The sequence below is a fragment of the Lolium rigidum genome, chromosome 7 (genome assembly GCF_022539505.1).
Source record: "Lolium rigidum isolate FL_2022 chromosome 7, APGP_CSIRO_Lrig_0.1, whole genome shotgun sequence".
Classification (NCBI taxonomy): Eukaryota; Viridiplantae; Streptophyta; class Magnoliopsida; order Poales; family Poaceae; genus Lolium; species Lolium rigidum.
Window position 1 is genome coordinate 67019050 of NC_061514.1, and position 20831 is coordinate 67039880.

At 41.4% G+C, this 20831-nt stretch overlaps 1 pseudogene; it reads right to left on the reverse strand.

Moving 5' to 3' along the window:
• Positions 1 to 5163: 5163 nt before the first annotated feature.
• On the reverse strand, positions 5164 to 7104 carry LOC124671487 (annotated as a pseudogene).
• Positions 7105 to 20831: the final 13727 nt, after the last annotated feature.

Genomic DNA, 20831 nt, shown 5'->3' on the forward strand with positions numbered 1-20831 from the left:
GGAAATTTTGATATTGACACCAATTCACGGGCCATAAAAAAGCATGCACTGAGAAGCTGCAGAAAATATCAAAGAATAGGTGGCACCAGATCAAAAAGGACTTCTTCGACAACGCAGCACCTGGTGAACTCAGCATCAAATCTCCCGTGGAAGGCTTGCTGGATGCTCAATGGCAGGAGCTGCTGAAGTTGTGGTCCACAGAGCGACACAAGGTATGTCGCCCTTGGTCTCATTGCATGCAGTCTTTGATGCATCTGATGTTGTTTGCATGTATATGCTCTCAGCTTTTGTTCACATCTAAATGATCATCTAGTCTTCCTTGATGTATATATGTGCCATGTGTTTTTTAGTGCTATCCCATGGTAACAGTCTTTTTTTTTGTAGAAAACCTGTGAATCGAACAAGGCGAATAGATTGAAGGTGAAATTTTAGCAAAAACTGGTTCTAGGTCCTATGCAGCATATATCTATGCCACTGTAAGAACAATGCATGTTTTCTCTTTATTAGGCCCAAGTATCTTTTCTCTCAAAATCTTGCCGTTTGACTCTCGTTCAATAACATTTCAGAAGGAGGAGCGCAATGGTGAGGAGCTGACCGCGCTTGACTTGTTCAAGGCCACACAAAACAACACAAAGAATGGGTTTTCAGAAACATCCAAGATTGTTATTGTAAGTCATTTCAACTGCTGGTCATGTACTTGTGCCTTTAAGATTGTTGGCAATGCTCAGGGATACTTCATGTTTGTGTCAGCTTCTTGAATGAATTGGTCGAGTCAAAGTCGATTATGCTATGGCAAAAATGTTGAGCATTATCATTTTCATGCCTTATATACTGTTTTTGTAAACACTAGTTCACATTGCTAAATGTTTTAGATGGAAACATGTGTCTTTCTAGTTTAACTTGTGCGCTTGGTTTGGTTTAGTTAATAACTGCTGGTCATGTAATTGTTGCTTGTTTGATTCATACTATTGCATCTAATATCTGTTCATGCAGGCTGAGATGGAGAGGAGGATGAATCATCCGGTACCTGAAGGTCAACATCCCATGTCGGATGTCCAAGTTGTTGGCCAAGTGCTGAAGCAGAAATGCCCTGCAAGCACATTCTTGGTGAATGTCGGGCTGGAGTCAAGGTCATCTGCCACCAAGTCTACTACCATGTCTGCCCATGTTTGTGACCTCAAGGACAAGCTGGCAAGGTCTGAAATGCAAGGTGAAGCTATGCGAGAAGAGGTTGCTGCTTTGAAGAAGAAGTCGGAAGAATCTGAAGCCGCACAAGCTGCCCGCGGTGCGGAGTATGAGCTGTTGCTGAAGAAGACACAAGAGCAAGAGGAGAAATTTAATCACTTCATAGCTCTTTTTGGAGCTAGGGCTATTGGTAACTAGGCTTGAGCTGCTATATGTGATGAGTAGTTCTCTGAACAAGTTTGCCATGTGTTGGACTAGTTCACAGAACTATTTCTTAAACTTCTGTGTTGGCTCTCTTTTTTGGCTAGAGACTTCTGTGTTAGTTCTTGGTGAATGTGTTGGCTCTCTTCTGTGAATTTTGAACCTGTGAGAATTTTGAACCTGTGAGAGATTAAGTGATAATGTGATATTTATTATGTGATGAAAGGATATGTTCTGTGTTGAGAAGCTGAAGTAATATCTTCTGTTATTGTTGAGATTATTGTGGTATTCGATAAAATTGTAAATTCTGAGTTGAAATATTTATTTGAATCTTGGCCATGGCCCAAATGCTGGAAGTGGTTAAATAGGCCTCGGCCCAAATACTGGTCAAGTAAATGGGCTGTGAAAGGGCCATTCCTAATGGATAAATTCCTAAAAACAATTTATATAAATCTAGAAAACAGAACTGGTTGTAAAAAAGGCCAAGGTCTAAAAAAGCAGTTGGGCTGTAAAAAGGCCAAGACCCAAATGGAAATAGGCTGCGGCCCAGGAAAAATTGAAAAAACAGGCTCGTATGGACCTGGAAAGCACAACTCACTAGGCTGAGTAATTGGGCTTGGCCCATTTAGAAGGCCAAATTGGACCAGGCTGAATCTGCTGCCACGTAGGATTGGCTGACGTGTACAGGATAGATAGACTTTGACCAAAATAATTGGTCATAGGCCCATGACCTTCTGTTTTGGTCGTAGAAGTCCATGACCAATTAGAAAAAAAGGTTGTGACTTGCAATTACTGACTCTCGATATGAGACCTACTGTTTTTGGTCAAAAAAAGGTCATGAAAGGACTACTAAGACCTTTTCTACGACCAATAGGGTGGGTCACCAGTCAACATATTTCTTGTAGTGTCGGTTTACCGTATTGAGAGGTTGCACCTCCAAATTTATATAAAATCATTCTCCACTTGTTTCCATGTTTTCACCTTTTGTGGAGGTAGCTCTTATCGTTCTCTTTCCATAAAAATTGGTTCCACCCCATTCCGAGTTTCCTATCTCAAGTTATGCATTTTACGGTTACCTCATATTTGATTTAAAAAGAAAAAAAGAAAAGAGGGCCGGTACCACCGATTGAGCTTTCGGCTCAGGTACCGTATCGGAAGTACCGGCCGGGCCGTTTGCTGTCTTCTTCCCCGCAGCCCATCTCCGCTTTCCCCTCACACCAGGCCGCCTCCTGCCCACCGGCTGCCGGCCCAGTCTAGCCCACCTCCAATCGCCAGTCAGGCCGCCGCACAGCGCAGCCCAGTAGCGCCCACTTGCTGCGTGCGCTGCCCTCGCTCGCCCGGATCGAGCGTCAACTTGCTCATGCGCCGCCGTTGCTCCCGCATGCGCCTGCCACTGGCCCCACTCGCTGCGCGCACTGAATCGGCTGTCGCGCGCTGCACCCGCTTCTCTCTCCTCTTTCTCTACTTAAGATTCAGATTTGCACTGGTTTTAATCGAACGGTAGTACCGTCTTAAAAGGAGGTAGTACCGGTTCGGGTTCTTTTCTCTGTTGTTTATTCCCGAGAGGTAGTACCCCTCCCACAAGGTAGTTTTAGGTAATTAACTCCTCCGATCTGAGGGAGTACGCAGAATTAGGTTTAAGCGAAAGCAAAAATAGACAGTCGCCGCCTCCACTTTAGCCTCCTCTATAGATCGGATCCCCCTCCTTCGGTCAGCTTCGTTTGCGTCAGGAGGAGTTAATTACCTAAAACTAATGGAGATGGCATCGTCTGCAATAAGTGATCTTCAGCCTTTCGTTCGACGACGAGATCTCCTTCCCGACGTTAATGGTGGTGTTGAAACATTACAATCAGCTAGGTATGGGCCTTCAGATCTTGCTTCGCCAGATCGATTTTGGGTCTTTTGTCGTTGTTTCCGCGAGGATGATTATCATCGCAGTTTTTGTCCCGGCTGCTACGTCCTCAACAATGGTGATTCATACTCTCGGCTCTTCATCGGCGACGAAAAAGCTAGTCGATTGTTATTCCCTGACATACTAGTGTTGGTACTCTTGCCGATGTTGAATGATTGCTTTAATGGTTGCGTGCGTGCATGCAGCCTTGGCATTGCAGCTCAAAAAATTATGGGAGAACTTTCGTCGGTATTTACAGGTCCATGGTTCGTTATCTATCTTTGGCTGCCTTCAGAAGAGTACATGATTGGGTCCCGGAAGAAGAAAGAATTTGAAGACCTCGAAGATTTGTTACTATCTTTTAGACTTTATTTTGTAAACGTTGGAGTCAGTTCATGTATCTCTACCATGTACTATTTTTTACTATGAATATATGTGGTATTGATTGTCAAAAAAGGTAATCTGACTGGTTTTCTGACGGACATATTTTGGTGCCCTCTATTTATACTTTTCTCCCACCTCTTTCCACACTAGCTCTTCCCCATATATTCTCTCTCCTCCATTGTTGACCTAGAAGAGCTTGTTCCTACTCTTGATCCCTCCACTATTTCTTGCATCTTTTTTGGAGAAAGAAGAGGGATTCACTTGGTGGATCACTAGATCTAGATACCCTGCTATCACCTAATTAAGACATATTTTGTGAGAATACTCTTACAGAAAGCTAACCAAATGAAAACTTTAATTTTCAAAGGAAATTTAACAAACCAAAAGTTCCTATGTGGCCATTTAACTGCACATATCTTCAAAGCCATATGCATTGAATCAACGGTAAAACACCAGATTTTGTGAGTAACCATTTAGAAATGTCTTCCATATCATTCAACGGGATTGCATGGTTTCTGGATGCAACCGCCTTCGAATGGTTGCCCAGGATATTTTCTACCAGGCTACTTGGCGGCCTATTAAGAGACTTCATGATGCCTAGTTTGCTGAGATGTTTTCTCTTTTTTCGGTAGTTGATTTTTGTATCGACCCTCGTTGATCCTTGAATTGTAAACGTTAAATTTTAAGGTTATTAATAAAAGGTTGTGTGCATCAACCGATTCAGAGGCCGGGGCTCACCCCATTTCAAAAAAAAAATCATTCAGCCAAACACTAGAACAACACTCCAGTAACTTTTGTCTCAGAACAACAATTTCTCCCTCACAACGTTCTCTCGAACATGATAACAACCCTCTTTTTTCAAACACATCATAGACAAAAATATTGGTACCAAAAGTCAAGTGATATAATCTACAGTACTAAATTGTACACACAAAAAGGTTATTCCCCCACCAAAGGTCCTCCCAGAACTTTATTCATTTACCATTACCAATGTGTTTCCTACAAAATTTGAAAAAAAATCTTCTTCATTCATTAATCCGTGCTAGAAATGTGACTGGCCTGGTATTTTTCTGCAAGCATACAATATTTTCTTACTATATTTTTTTCCTCAAAAGATTCTGCCACACAACCTCTTCATTGTCCATTCTCCAACTTTCATAAACATTTAAACTCTAAGTATTGATTATGTGAGCTAGTGAGATTATGTGAACTGAGGTTATGTGCACTGAGATTATGTGCACTTAGGTTGTGTGAACTCTAAGTATGTATGTAGAGATTATTGGAAACTGAATTTTGAATGATTTCCTTCCATTTTTGAATTTTGTAAACTCAATTATTAATTATGATTTGCTTCAGTTTTGAATGATTAATTTTGAATATATGCTGCCTACTAAGTTTTCAGGGCACATCCGAGCTTAAAAGTTTTCGGAGCACATCCAAGAAGTGTCCTAAAAAAAGTTCGGGACACATCCGAGAAATGCCCTAATAGTCCTTCTTTAAAGTTTATCAAGAATCAATTAAATATGGCCCGAAGCATATATTTATGTTATCAGCAAACTTGAGTTTGCCTTCATGAAATAAAAGAATCCGTGTCTGAACTTTAGCGCAAGTCAACTACCTATTAGGCTATTATATCTACAGAAAGGTTTCTACCTAGCTAGTTTTATCAAAGTCGCTACACAATTAATTGTTCATCAAAAAATAGTCCTACATCTTCTCCAGGGCTTGGAGAATGTCATCCCTGAGATCCTCAAACTTCTCAATCCCGAAACTGAACCTCACCAAGTTATCCTTGATCCCAATCTTGGCCTTCTCCTCGTCTCTCTGACCCCTGATGAAAACAGAAATTCATGTATGTAAGTCAAAAAATTCTATCATGCACGGTGCATCTATGAACTGCAAACATAAATAATCCTATATAACGTGACGTACCAGAAGGACATGACCGCCGGCTGCTGCACGAGGCTCTCGCACCCGCCGAGCGATGTTGCGATGAAGGGTATCTCGAGCGCGTCTATAAACCTCATGACGCCCTGCAGGTCCGACGCCACTTCAAAGGCGCGACGCTGCCGCCAAAACCGGTCATCCGGCTCTCGGCGATGTGGTGCCACGGGCTGCTCTTGAGCCCAGGGTAGTACACATGTTCGATCTTCGGATGGTTCTCGAGCAGACGTGCCATGCGCAAAGACGTCCGGTTTTGGGTCTCCACGCGCAGCGCCATTGTCTTGAGCCCACGTATGATCATGTAGGCCGCATCCTGCAGTAAGTTGTGGTGGAAGCTGTTAGCTTTGAAGGATAAAGTCCAACTCCAAGCGTGAACGAATTAGAACGTCTATTTGATGTACCACATCAATATTTTGTGGTACATACCGGACTGATGGCGCCGCCGAGGTCTTGGTGCCATGCGCGTATTGTCTTGATGAGCTCCTGGGAGCCACTGATGCATCCTACGATAACCTGAAATTGAAAAGCAAGAGCAGATACTTTAATTAATATGAAGACAAATTAATGGTAGTACAAACTTTCTAAAGGAAGCTGTAAGCGTCGTGATGGCCGGCGATGTACTTTGTGGCGGAGTGCACGACAATGTCGGCGCCGAGGGTGAGCGGCTTCTGGTTGATCGGCGAGGCAAGCGTGCTGTCGATGCACACGAGAGTACCCTTCAGGTGGCACAGCTCGGTGACGAGTTTAATGTCTATGCACTTGAGCTGCTACATGTGATGAGTAGTTCTGTGAACAAGTTTGCCATGTGTTGGACTAGTTCACAGAACTATTTCTTAAACTTATGTGCTGGCTCTCTTTTTTGGCTAGACACTTCTGTGTTAGTTCTTGGTGAATGTTGGCTCTCTTCTGTGAATTTTGAACCTGTGAGATATTAAGTGATAATGTGATATTTATTATGTGATGAAAGGATATGTTCTGTGCTGAGAAGCTGAAGTAATATCTTCTGTTATTGTTGAGATTATTGTGGTATTCGATAAAATTGTAAATTCTGAGTTGAAATATTTATTTGAATCTTGGCCATGGCCCAAATGCTGGAAGTGGTTAAATAGGCCTCAGCCCAAATACTGGTCAAGTAAATGGGCTGTGAAAGGGCCATTCCTAATGGATAAATTCCTAAAAACAATTTATATAAATCTAGAAAACAAAACTGGTTGTAAAAAAGGCCAAGGTCTAAAAAAGCAGTTGGGCTGTAAAAAGGCCAAGACCCAAATGGAAATAGGCTGCGGCCCAGGAAAAAATTGAAAAAACAGGCTCATATGGACCTGGAAAACACAACTCAGTAGGCTGAATAATTGGGCTTGGCCCATTTAGAAGGCCAAATTGGACCAGGCTGAATCTGCTGCCACATAGGATTGGCTGACGTGTACATGATAGATAGACTTTGACCAAAATAATTGGTCATAGGCCCATGACCTTCTGTTTTGGTCGTAGAAGTCCATGACCAATTAGAAAAAAGGTTGTGACTTGCAATTACTGACCCTCGATATGAGACCTACTGTTTTTGGTCAAAAAAAGGTCATGAAAGGACTACTAAGACCTTTTCTACGACCAATAGGGTGGGTCACCAGTCAACATATTTCTTGTAGTGTCGGTTTACCGTATTGAGAGGTTGCACCTCCAAATTTATATAAAATCATTCTCCACTTGTTTCCATGTTTTCACCTTTTGTGGAGGTAGCTCTTATCGTTCTCTTTCCATAAAAATTGGTTCCACCCCATTCCGAGTTTCCCATCTCAAGTTATGCATTTTACGGTTACCTCATATTTGATTAAAAAAAAAGAGGGTCGGTACCACCGGTTGAGCTTCCGGCTCAGGTACCGTATCGGAAGTACTGGCCGGGCCGTTTGCTGTCTTCTTCCCTGCAGCCCATCTCCGCTTTCCCCTCACACCAGGCCGTCTCCTGCCCACCGGCTGTCGGCCCAGTCCAACCCACCTCCAATCGCCAGCCAGGCCGCCGCACGGCGCAGCCCAGTAGTGCCCACTTGCTGCGCGCGCTGCCCTCGCTAGCCCGGATCGAGCGTCAACCTGCTCATGCGCGTGCGCCGCCTTTGCTCCCGCATGCGCCTGCCGCTGGCCCCACTCGCTACGCGCGCTGAATCGGCTGCCGCGTGCTGCACCCGCTTCTCTCTCCTCTTTCTCTACTTAAGATTCAGATTTGCACTGGTTTTAATCGAACGGTAGTACCGTCTTAAAAGGAGGTAGTACCGGTTCGGGTTCTTTTCTCTGTTGTTTATTCCCGAGAGGTAGTACCCCTCCCACAAGGTAGTTTTAGGTAATTAACTCCTCCGATCTGAGGGAGTACGCAGAATTAGGTTTAAGCGAAAGCAAAAATAGACAGCCGCCGCCTCCACTTTAGCCTCCTCTATAGATCGGATCCCCCTCCTTCGGTCGGATTCGTTGGCGTCAGGAGGAGTTAATTACCTAAAACTAATGGTGATGGCATCGTCTGCAATAAGTGATCTTCAGCCTTTCGTTCGATGATGAGATCTCCTTCCCGACGTTAATGGTGGTGTTGAAACATTACAATCAGCTAGGTATGGGCCTTCAGATCTTGCTTCGCCAGATCGATTTTGGGTCTTTTTTCGTTGTTTCTGCGAGGAGGATTATCATCGCAGTTTTTGTCCCGGCTGCTACGTCCTCGACAATGGTGATTCATACTCTCGGCTCTCCATCGGCGACGAAAAACCTAGTCGATTGTTATTTCCTGACATACTAGTGTTGGTACTCTTGCCGATGTTGAACGATTGCTTTAATGGTTGCGTGCATGCAGCCTTGGCATTGCGGCTCAAAAAATTATGGAAGAACTTTCGTCGGTATTTACAGGTCCATGGTTCGTTACCTATCTTTGGCTGCCTTCAGAAGAGTACATGATTGGGTCCCGGAAGAAGAAAGAATTTGAAGACCTCGAAGATTTGTTACTATCTTTTAGACTTTATTTTGTAATCGTTGGAGTCAGTTCATGTATCTCTACCATGTACTATTTGTTACTATGAATATATGTGGTATTGATTGTCAAAAAAAAAGGTAATCTGACTGGTTTTCTGACGGACATATTTCGGTGCCCTTTATTTATACTTTTCTCCCACCTCTTTCCACACTAGCTCTTTGATGACCCACAAGTATAGGGGGTGTATCGTAGTATCTTCGATAAGTAAGAATGTCGATCCCAACGAGGAGCAGAAGGTGTTGACAAGCAGTTTCGATGAAGGATTCACTGTAAATGCTCACAGACAAGTATTAAGGGGGTTTTGATGTAACAGATGAATAAAGTACGAGTAAGTAAAGTGCGAGAGTAATAATTGCAGCTAGTGGCCCAATCCTTTTTAGCACAAAGGACAAGCCGGTTTGTTTACTTATAATAACCAAACGTTCTCGAGGACACACGGGATTTTAGTCTAGTGCTTTCGCTACATACGGCTAATTAATCTTCATTGTTTTGATAAGTGTTGTGTGGGTGAACCTATGCTAATGTACCGCCCTTCTAGGACTAATACATACTTGTGATTATACCCCTTGCAAGCATCCGCAACTACAAGAAAGTAATTAAGATAAATCTAACCACAGCCTTAAACTCTAAGATCCTGCTATCCCTCCTGCATCGATATACCAAAGGGGGCTCAGGTTTTTGTCACTCCGGCAACCCCGCAATTGGCAAACGAGTACAAGATGCATTCCCCTAGGCCCATAAAGGTGAAGTGTCGTGTAGTCGACGTTCACACGACACCACTAGAAGAATAACACCACAACTTAAATATCATAACATTGAATATTACTCAACCATACTTCACTACTAACATTTAGACTTCACCCATGTCCTCAAGAACTAAACGAACTACTCACGAGACATCATATGGAACATGATCGGAGGTGATATGATGATGAATAACAATCTGAACATAAACCTTGGTTCAACGGTTTCACTCAATAGCATCAATAACAAGTAGAAATCAACACCGGGAGAGTTTCCCCTATCAAACAATCAAGATCAAACCCAAATTGTTACAGCGGTGATGGCGTGCAGCGGTGGAGACGGCGGTGATGATGATGAAGATGATGATGATGGTGATGGAGATGATGTCCAGCTCGATGACGGTGACGATGGCGTCGATTTCCCCTCCGGGAGGGAATTTCCCGGCGGATTTCAGCCTGCCGGAGAGCTCTTTTCTCTCCGGTGTTCTCCGCCCCGCGGAGGCGGGCCGTGGCTCTTCGCGATGTACCCCTGGAGCTTAGGTTTTCGGGACGAAGGCGTACACGAAGAAAAGGAGGCGAGAGGGGGCTGTGGGCCCCCTCCTCACAGGGCGGCGCGGCCAGGCCTTGGGCCGCGCCGGCCTATGGGGTGGGCCCACCTCGGGTCCCCTCGGCTCCCCCTTCTGGCTCCCTTCATCTTCTGGAAAAATAGGATTTTTCATATAATTTCCGTCAACCGTTGATCTTCCGAAATATTGCATTCTCGACGGCGCTTTTTCCAGCAGAATCCCGACTCCGGTGCGCGATCCTCCAATAATCATGAAACATGCAAAATAGATGAAATAACATAAGTATTATCTCCAAATATGAAATATATCAATGAATAACAGACAAATTATGATATAAAATAGTGATGCAAATTGGACGTATCAACTCCCCCAAGCTTAGACTTCGCTTGTCCCCAAGCGAAACTGAACTCGGTAAACAGGACCACATGTTTATGGAGTGAAGAGTCGATAAATCAAATACGGACAAGAAGCATCATATTCATTCACACAAGACATTCTAGTGAACAACTTTCTCATATAACTCAACTTGAAACAAGTATAAGGTAATCACAAATAAAGGTGCATAAGAAATCATAGTTGGTGATGGCAAACTTCGTTCTTGGTCAGAGAACAATTAACAAGTTATTCTTATCTATCGAGCAGCGCTCTCATGTTAAAGTTTATATGGCTCATCTTGCATACTCAATCATAATGATCATTGATAACTTGCAAAGCTATATTCATTCAGATAAAACTTGTACTAAACAAGGAAGAGTAAAAGACATGATGAAGCAAATCACAATATAATGGTTTGATCACAACAACTCAAATGCTTGCTTGAGATGGAGGGAAATAGGTTTACTGACTCAACATAAAGTAAAAGACAGACCCTTCACAGAGGGAAGCAGGGATTAAATCATGTGCTAGAGCTTTTTCAGTTTTGAAATCATATAAAGAGAATAAAAGTAATATTTTAAGAGGTGTTTGTTGTTGTCAACGAATGGTAGCGGGTACTCTAACCCCCTTGCCAAACAGACCTCCAAAGAGCGGCTCCCATGAAGGACGTTATCTCTACCAGCAAGGTAGATCATCCCTCTTCTCTTTTGTTTACACATGTACTTTAGTTTATTTAAGGATGACACTCCCCCCAACCTTTGCTTACACAAGCCATGGCTAACCGAATCCTCGGGTGCCTTCCAACAATCTCATACCATGGAGGAGTGTCTATTGCAAAATTAAGTTGCTTACTGATGAATCAGGGCAAAACATGTGAGGAGAATTATTAATGAAAGTTGATTAATTGGGGCTGGGAACCCCGTTGCCGGCTCTTTTTGCAAAATTATAGGATAAGTGGATGAAGCCACTAGTCCATTAGTGGAAGCTTCCTAACAAGACTGAAAGATAAAACACCACATACTTCCTCATGAGCTATAAAACATTGACACAAATAAGAAGTAATAATTTTTGAATTGTTTAAAGGTAGCACATGAAGTATTTACTTGGAATGGCAGGAAATACCATGTAGTAGGTAGATATGGTGGACACAAATGGCATAGGTTTGGGTTGAGGTTTGGATGCACGAGAAGCATTCCTTCTCAGTACAGGTCTTTGGCTAGCAAGGTTAATTAGCAAGCACAAAAGTTGAGGGAAACAAACGAATATACATGTGATAGAAACAATCATGCAACTTCCTTGTAAGCACAAACAATTTTAACTTCAAAATAATAAGCTATGAGCTAACAAGAAAGGAAGACAATGAAACAACTATATATATTTCTCTTTTCTACTTAAACGTCAAGGTGTTGTTGCTATTGACCAATGCTAAGTTTGCCAAAACCAAATAGATTTACTCAATGCTCCCAAAGTGGTACCAATACTAAAATCAAGATCAATCATATAATAGAAATTGCAAACTAAAATGAGGTGTGCAGTATGTAAATGATAAGACTTCTCATTAATATTTCATAACGATAACTCACACCAAGGGATACATAGACAACCAACTAGAGGAGAGATACTTCCACACTGCAACCCATCTTATATGATAACTTCCCTACTCATGATATGACACTACTTGATAGTAAAAAGTAAAAGGTAGTGATGATGTGATACCGCGGCACTCCCCAAGCTTGGAACAAACCAAGGGGATGCCAATACCGATGATGAATTACTCCTTTGGCGATGGTGGTGATGAATTCCCGACAAGCTTCTCCACAAGCTCCCGAAGCTCATCAATCTTGTACATGAGGTTGCGGATCATCTCCGAATTGTGCTCGACGCGATTAAGAAGTATGTCCGACGGCGAGTCCCAATTCTTGGAGTTATTTCCCCACCCTTCAGCTTTAGGCTTCGTCCTTCTTGCAGTGTTAGAACGATCTATATCCCAATTGCTAGGCAATGCTGCCTTGGGAGTCCTTTCAATTTGATTATTGTAGATTAGATTGCGGAAGGGATGGTAAGTGCCTGAAGAAGATGTCTTTGGAGCTAGGTAATGACGTGGAACCCTTCCTCCGGTGCGAATTCTTGCGCTCCTGTTTGCACTAAAAGGGTTATCCACCACTTTGATGCTTGCGACGGTAGCACGCGGGTATGCGCGCGAGTCTTCCTCCACTTCTTCTTCATCTTCTTCCTTGACGCTCTCGTCCACCTCTTTCCACTCGGGATCTTGAATATCTTCATCCGAAAGCCCCTTGCCCTTATTGTTGGAGGCCATGGTGCTCCTAGATTGAAAATAGATCCCGGCGTAAACAGCTCGAAACAAAACACGTCGAGAAAACGATATACGGACCTCCAGGGGTCCGGGGATTATATAGCAGGAATTTTTATGTCATAAGGAAAGTACCGGGTCGAACCGGAGTCGGAAAGGGGCGACGAGGCGGCCAGCTCATAGGGCGGCGCGGGCCAAGGCCCGGCCGCGCCGGCCTATGGGGGCACGCCCTCGTGCGTCTCCTCCACTCCGTTTCGATCTCGTAATTTTTCATATTTTCCAAAAACAGCAAAAACATTGTTCGGAAAGTAAATCGCGAACTTTTTATTACCTGTACTCGTTACCTATTCAATGTCGAGTTCCGGCGGATCGTCAATTTGACCTTTGATGAAAGCCTCTGGTGTTTCCACTCGAATAACATCAACATCTACATTATAAGAATCACCTGAGATATAATGCTTGAGTCTTTGTCCATTCACCACTTGCGTGGCATTGCCCTGGAGAGAACTAATTTTAATTGCTCCTGAACGATACACCTCCTCAACAACATATGGTCCTTCCCATTTCGAGAGTAATTTCCCCGCAAAGAATCTGAGACGAGACCGATACAATAGGACTTTATCCCCAATATTAAACTCTCTTTTGATAATCCTTCTATCATGCCATTTCTTAACTTTCTCTTTAAAGAGTTTAGCATTTTCATAAGCTTCACTTCTCCATTCATCTAGAGAACTTAATAGCAGCAACCTCTTATTACCGGCTAGTTTAGGATCTTTGTTTAGTTCTCTAACAGCCCAATAAGCTTTGTGCTCTAGTTCTAAAGGTAAATGACAAGCTTTTCCATAAACCATTTTATAAGGTGACATTCCCATGGGGTTTTTATAAGCAGTTCTATAAGCCCATAGTGCTTCCTTCAATTTACTAGCCCAATTCTTTCTAGTTTTATTAACAGTCTTTTGCAAGATAGATTTAATTTCTCTATTTGATAGTTCTACCTGCCCACTAGTTTGAGGATGATAAGCGGAAGCAATTCTATGATTAATACCATATTTAGCAAGAGTTTTTCTAAAACCACCATGAAAAAAATGAGAACCTCCATCTGTCATAATATATCTAGGAACTCCAAATCTAGGAAAAATAATGTCTAAAAGCATTTTTAAAGAGGTCTCACCATCAGCACTTTTTGTAGGTATGGCTTCCACCCATTTAGTAACATAATCAACAGCAACAAGTATATGAGTGTTACCTTCTGAAGAGGGAAAAGGTCCCACGAAGTCAAATCCCCAACAATCAAACGGTTCAATAACAAGAGTATAATTCACAGGCATTTCATTGCGTCTGGAGATATTACCAACCCTTTGACATTCATCACAAGATAAAATAAACTTCCTTGGATCTTTGAAGAGAGTTGGCCAATAAAAACTTGATTGTAGAACCTTTTGCGCGGTTCTATCTCCGGCGTAATGTCCTCCATAAGCACTACCATGCCATTTACTCAATATCTCTTGTTGCTCATATTCGGGAACACATCTTCGCAGAATACCATCCACTCCTTCTTTATATAAGTGTGGGTCATCCCAAAAATAATGCCTCAAGTCATAAAAGAATTTCCTCCTTTGCTGAGCTGAAAAGGTTGGAGGCAAGTACTTGGAAACAATAAAGTTAGCATAATCAGCATACCAAGGACTTGTCTCACGAGCTCACCTTTATTACAGCCAATTGTTCATTTGGAAAACTATCATTAACAGAACAGGATCATAAGCAATATTTTCCAATCTAGACAAATTATCAAGCAACGGGATTATCAGCACCTTTCCTATCTACAATATGTAAATCAAATTCTTGCAACAGAAGTACCCATCTAATAAGCCTTGGCTTAGCATCTTTCTTTTGCATAAGGTATCCGATTGCAAAGCATGATCAGTATGAATAGTAACTTTTGAATCAACGATATAAGATCTAAACTTATCACAAGCAAAGACTACAGCTAACAATTCTTTTTCAGTAGTAGCATAATTTCTTTGAGCAGCATCAAGAGTTTTACTAGCATAATGAATAACATTCAGTTTTTTATCTACTCGCTATCCAAGAACAGCGCCTACAGCAAAATCACTAGCATCACACATAATTTCAAATGGTAAGTTCCAATCAGGAGGTTCAACTATAGGGGCAGTTGTTAAGGCTTTCTTTAGAGTTTCAAAAGCTTCCTTACAATCATCATAAAAAAAAAGGTACGTCTTTTTGAAGAAGATTAGTAAGAGGCTTTGAAATCTTGGAGAAGTCTTTAATAAACCTCCTATAAAACCCAGAATGACCAAGAACACTACGAATACCTTTAACATCCCTAGGATAGGGCATCTTCTCAATGGCTTCAACTTTAGCTCTATCAACTTCAATACCTCTCTCGGAAATTTTATGTCCCAATACAATTCCTTCATTAACCATAAAGTGGCATTTCTCCCAATTAAGAACAAGGTTAGTTTTTTCACATCTCTGCAAAACTTTATCAAGGTTCCGCAAGCAATTATCAAAAGAATTTCCATAGACGGAAAAATCGTCCATGAATACCTCTACAATACTCTCACAAAAGCCATGAAAAATAGCGGACATGCATCTTTGAAAAGTAGCAGGAGCATTACATAAACCAAAAGGCATACGCCTATAAGCATAAGTTCCATAGGGACAAGTGAAAGTGGTTTTCTCTTGATCTTTAGTTTTAACAACAATTTGTGAAAACCCAGAATAACCATCAAGAAAGAAAAAATGAGTATTTTTAGATAACCTTTCTAACATTTGATCAATAAAAGGCAAAGGGTAATGATCTTTCTTAGTAACCTTATTAACTTTTCGATAATCAATGCACATTCTATACCCTACAACTACTCTTTGAGGTATGAGCTCATCATTATCATTAGGCACAACAGTCATTCCTCCTTTCTTAGGAACACAATGCACAGGACTAACCCATCTACTATCGGCAATAGGATATATAATACCAGCTTCAAGGAGTCTTAATACCTCATTTCTTACCACATCCTTCATCTTAGGAATTAGACGATGCTCGAGGTTCAACAACGAGCTTCGCATCATCTTCCATATTAATGGCGTGTTGGCAAATAGAGGGAGAAATCCCCTTCAAGTCATCAAGAGTGTAGCCAATAGCACCTCGGTGTTTCTTCAGTATTTCCAATAACCTTTCTTCTTCAAACTCCGAAAGCTTAGAACTAATAATAACAGGATATATTTTCTTATCATCAATATGAGCATATTTAAGATTATCGAGCAATGGTTTTAAATCAAAGACAGGATCTTCCTTTGGTGGTGGTGTTGTACCCGGATCTTCCACCGGTAAATCATGCTTAAGAATAGGTTGACGAAGGAAAATTTCATCAAGCTCATCTCTTTCTTCCCTAAAAACTTCACTCTCACTATTTTCCAAATGTTGCTGCAAAGGATTACTAGGAGCAAGAGCAATAGATGCACACTGTTCAACTTTAAAATCACTATTAGGCGAATCAATTTTATAAGGAGTTTTGGTAAATTTAGAGAAGTTAAACTCATAAGATTCACCAACAAATTTAGTCAAAATTTTCTCTTTCTTGCAATCTATAATAGCTCCACAAGTATTTAGAAAAGGTCTACCAAAAATGATAGGACAATATTTACTAGCAGCAGAACCAAGTACCAAAAAGTCAGCAGGATATTTAATCTTACCACATAGAACTTCCACATCTCGAACAATACCAATTGGAGAGATAGTTTCTCTATTAGCCAGCCGAATAACCACATCAATATCTTCAAGTTCACAAGAACTAATTTCGTGCATAATCTCCGTGTAAAGCTCATAACGAATAGCACTAATACTTGCACCAATATCACATAAACCATAATAACAATGATCACCAATTCTAACAGATAGCATAGGAACACTAGCTTGCTTGGACTTATTAGGATGTGAAACAATATTAGAGGCATCTTCACGTGAAAATAATATGACCATCCTCCACATTTTCAGTCACAAGATCTTTAACAATTGCAACAGATAGGTTCAACTTTTATTTGTTCTTCGAGTTCTACAGGTTTCTTTTCACTTTTATGAACCGCACTATTTATAACGAGTACTCCTTCATTTTAGCAGGGAAAGGAGTTTTTTCAATATAAGCTTCAGGAATAACATGATCAACAGTTTCCACTACAACACATTTATTTATAGATGAATCAATTTTATCTTTATACGGTTCATGATACTTATCAAAGTTCTTCTTAGGCAATTCATAATGAGAAGCAAAAGCTTTATAAAGATTTGCAAGCAACTTGAGAATCAAGACCATAAGTAGCACTCATATTACGAAATTTATCGCATCCATAAAAGCTTCAATGCATTTATAATCATAATTTATACCTGATTCTCTATCCTTGTCGTTCTCCCATCCTTCAGTATTTTCTTGGATCCGATTAAGAAGGTCCCGTTTAAACTCTTCCTTGTTGCGTGTAAATGATCCAGAACAAGAAGTATCCAGCAATGTCTTGTCTTGAAAAGAAAGTCTTGCATAGAAATTATCAATAATAATATTACCAGGAAGCTCATGAATGGGGCATTTGAGCATTAAAGACTTCAATCTCCCCCACGCTTGGGCAATACTCTCTCCTTCATGAGGCCAAAAATTATATATGCGATTCCGATCTTTGTGAATCTCACTTGGAGGATAGAACTTAGAATAAAACCGGGGCACAATATCATTCCATTCAAGAGAATCCCCATTATCCAAGTAATTTATACCAATGCGCCGCTTTACCGCACGACGATATAGAGAATAGTTTCTTCCTCACTTCATCCATAGCAATACCTGCACACTTGAATAAACCGCATAATTCATGTAAGAACAGTAAATGATCTCCAGGGTGGACAGTTCCATCCCCTAATAATTTTCATAGGTATTTTGTATGGTATTTCTTCCTTACCTGGCGCCTCATCCACTACCTTTTCAGTAGTAGTAGATTTCCCAAATAAACACTCAAGAGAAGATCTCTCCATAATGAATTATAGCAACAGGCAGAAATAAAATCAGCACAAACAGTAGAAATTTCCCTTACCAATTCCACTTACCAATAGCGCTTCACTCCCCGGCAACGGCGCCGAAAAATAGTCTTGATGACCCACAAGTATAGGGGGTGTATCGTAGTATCTTCGATAAGTAAAAATGTCGATCCCAACGAGAAGCAGAAGGTGTTGACAAGCAGTTTCGATGAAGGATTCACTGTAAATGCTCACAGACAAGTATTAAGGGGGTTTTGATGTAACAGATGAATAAAGTACGAGTAAGTAAAGTGCGAGAGTAATAATTGCATCTAGTGGCACAAAGGACAAGCCGGTTTGTTTGCTTATAATAACCAAACGTTCTCGAGGACACACGGGATTTTAGTCTAGTGCTTTCGCTACATACGGCTAATTAATCTTCATTGTTTTGATAAGTGTTGTGTGGGTGAACCTATGCTAATGTACCGCCCTTCCTAGGACTAATACATACTTGTGATTATACCCCTTGCAAGCATCCGCAACTACAAGAAAGTAATTAAGATAAATCTAACCACAGCCTTAAACTCGAGATCCTCGCTATCCCTCCCGCATCGATATACCAATGGGGGCTCGGGTTTCGTCACTCCGGCAACCCCGCAATTGGCAAACGAGTACAAGATGCATTCCCCTAGGACCATAAAGGTGAAGTGTCGTGTAGTCGACGTTCACACGACACCACTAGAAGAATAACACCACAACTTAAATATCATAACATTGAATATTACTCAACCATATTTCACTACTAACATTTAGACTTCACCCATGTCCTCAAGAACTAAACGAACTACTCACGAGACATCATATGGAACATGATCAGAGGTGATATGATGATGAATAACAATCTGAACATAAACCTTGGTTCAACGGTTTCACTCAATAGCATCAATAACAAGTAGAAATCAACACCGGGAGAGTTTCCCCTATCAAACAATCAAGATCAAACCCAAATTGTTACAGCGGTGACGGCGTGCAGCGGTGGAGACGGCGGTGATGATGATGAAGATGATGATGATGGTGATGGAGATGATGTCCAGCTCGATGACGGTGACGATGGCGTCGATTTCCCCCTCCGGGAGGGAATTTCCCCGGCGGATTTCAGCCTGCCGGAGAGCTCTTTTCTCTCTGGTGTTCTCCGCCCCGCAGAGGCGGGCCGTGGCTCTTCGCGATGTACCCCCGGACCTTAGGTTTTCGGGACGAAGGCGTACGCGAAGAAAAGGAGGCGAGAGGGGGCTGTGGGCCCCCTCCTCACGGGCGGCGCGGCCGGGCCTTGGGCCGCGCCGGCCTATGGGGTGGGCCCACCTCGGGTCCCCTCGGCTCCCCTTCCGGCTCCCTTCGTCTTCCGGAAAAATAGGATTTTTCATATAATTTCCGTCAACCGTTGATCTTCCGAAATATTGCATTCTCGACGGCGCTTTTTCCAGCGAGAATCCCGACTCCGGTGCGCGATCCTCCAATAATCATGAAACATGCAAAATAGATGAAATAACATAAGTATTATCTCCAAATATGAAATATATCAATGAATAACAGCAAATTATGATATAAAATAGTGACGCAAATTGGACGTATCACTCTTCCCAATCTATTCTCTCTCCTCCATTGTTGACCTAGAAGAGCTTGTTCCTACTCTTGATCCCTCCACTATTTCTTGCATCTTTTTTGGAGAAAGAAGAGGGATTCACTTGGTGGATCACTAGATCTAGATATCCTGCTATCACCCCATAACATCAGATGTTTACACATACGAGACTGAAGATTTTCAAATCTTCCCTTATGCATACGCCCATCTATAGTTTTAAGATCATCACAAAAGCAACACTTACTATCCTCACCTTTCCATCCACTCCTAATTAAGACATATTTTGTGAGAATACTCTTACATAAAGCTAACCAAATGAAAACTTTAATTTTCAAAGGAAATTTAACAAACCAAAAGTTCCTATGTGGCCATTTAACTGCACATATCTTCAAAGCCATATGCACTGAATCAACGGTAAAACACCAGATTTTGTGAGTAACCATTTAGAAATGTCTTCCATATCATTCAACGGGAGTGCATGGTTTCTGGATGCAACCGCCTTCGAATGGTTGCCCAGGATATTTTCTACCAGGCTACTTGGCGGCCTATTAAGAGACTTCATGATGCCTAGTTTGCTGAGATGTTTTCTCTTTTTTCGGTAGTTGATTTTTGTATCGACCCTCGTTGATCCTTGAATTGTAAACGTTGAATTTTAAGGTTATTAATAAAAGGTTGTGTGCATCAACCGATGCAGAGGCCGGGGCTCACCCCATTTAAAAAAAATCATTCACCCAAACACTAGAACAACACTCCAGTAACTTTTGTCTCGGAACAACAATTTCTCCCTCACAACGTTCTCTCGAACATGATAACAACCCTCTTTTTTCAAACACATCATAGACAAAAATATTAGTACCAAAAGTCAAGTGATATAATCTACAGTACTAAATTGTACACACAAAAAGGTTATTCCCCCACCAAAGGTCCTCCCAGAACCTTATTCATTTACCATTACCAATGTCTTTCCTACAAAATTTGAAAAAAAATCTTCTTCATTCATTAATCCGTGCTAGAAATGTGACTGGCCTGGTATTTTTCTGCAAGCATACAATATTTTCTTACTGTATTTTTTTCCTCAAAAGATTCTGCCACACAACCTCTTCATTCTCCATTCTCCAACTTTCATAAACATTTAAACTCTAAGTATTGATTATGTGAGCTAGTGAGATTATGTGAACTGAGGTTATGTGCACTGAGATTATGTGCACTCAGGTTGTGTGAACTCTAAGTATGTATGTAGAGATTATTGGAAACTGAATTTTGAATGATTTCCTTCCATTTTTGAATTTTGTAAACTCAATTATTAATTATGATTTGCTTCAGTTTTGAATGATTAATTTTGAATATATGTTGCCTACTAAGTTTTCAGGGCACATCCGAGCTTAAAAGTTTTCGGAGCACATCCAAGAAGTGTCCTAAAAAAAGTTCGGGACACATCCGAGAAATTCCCTAATAGTCCTTCTTGAAAGTTTATCAAGAATCAATTAAATATGGCCCGAAGCTTATATTTATGTTATCAGCAAACTTGAGTTTGCCTTCATGAAATAAAAGAATCCTTGCCTGAACTT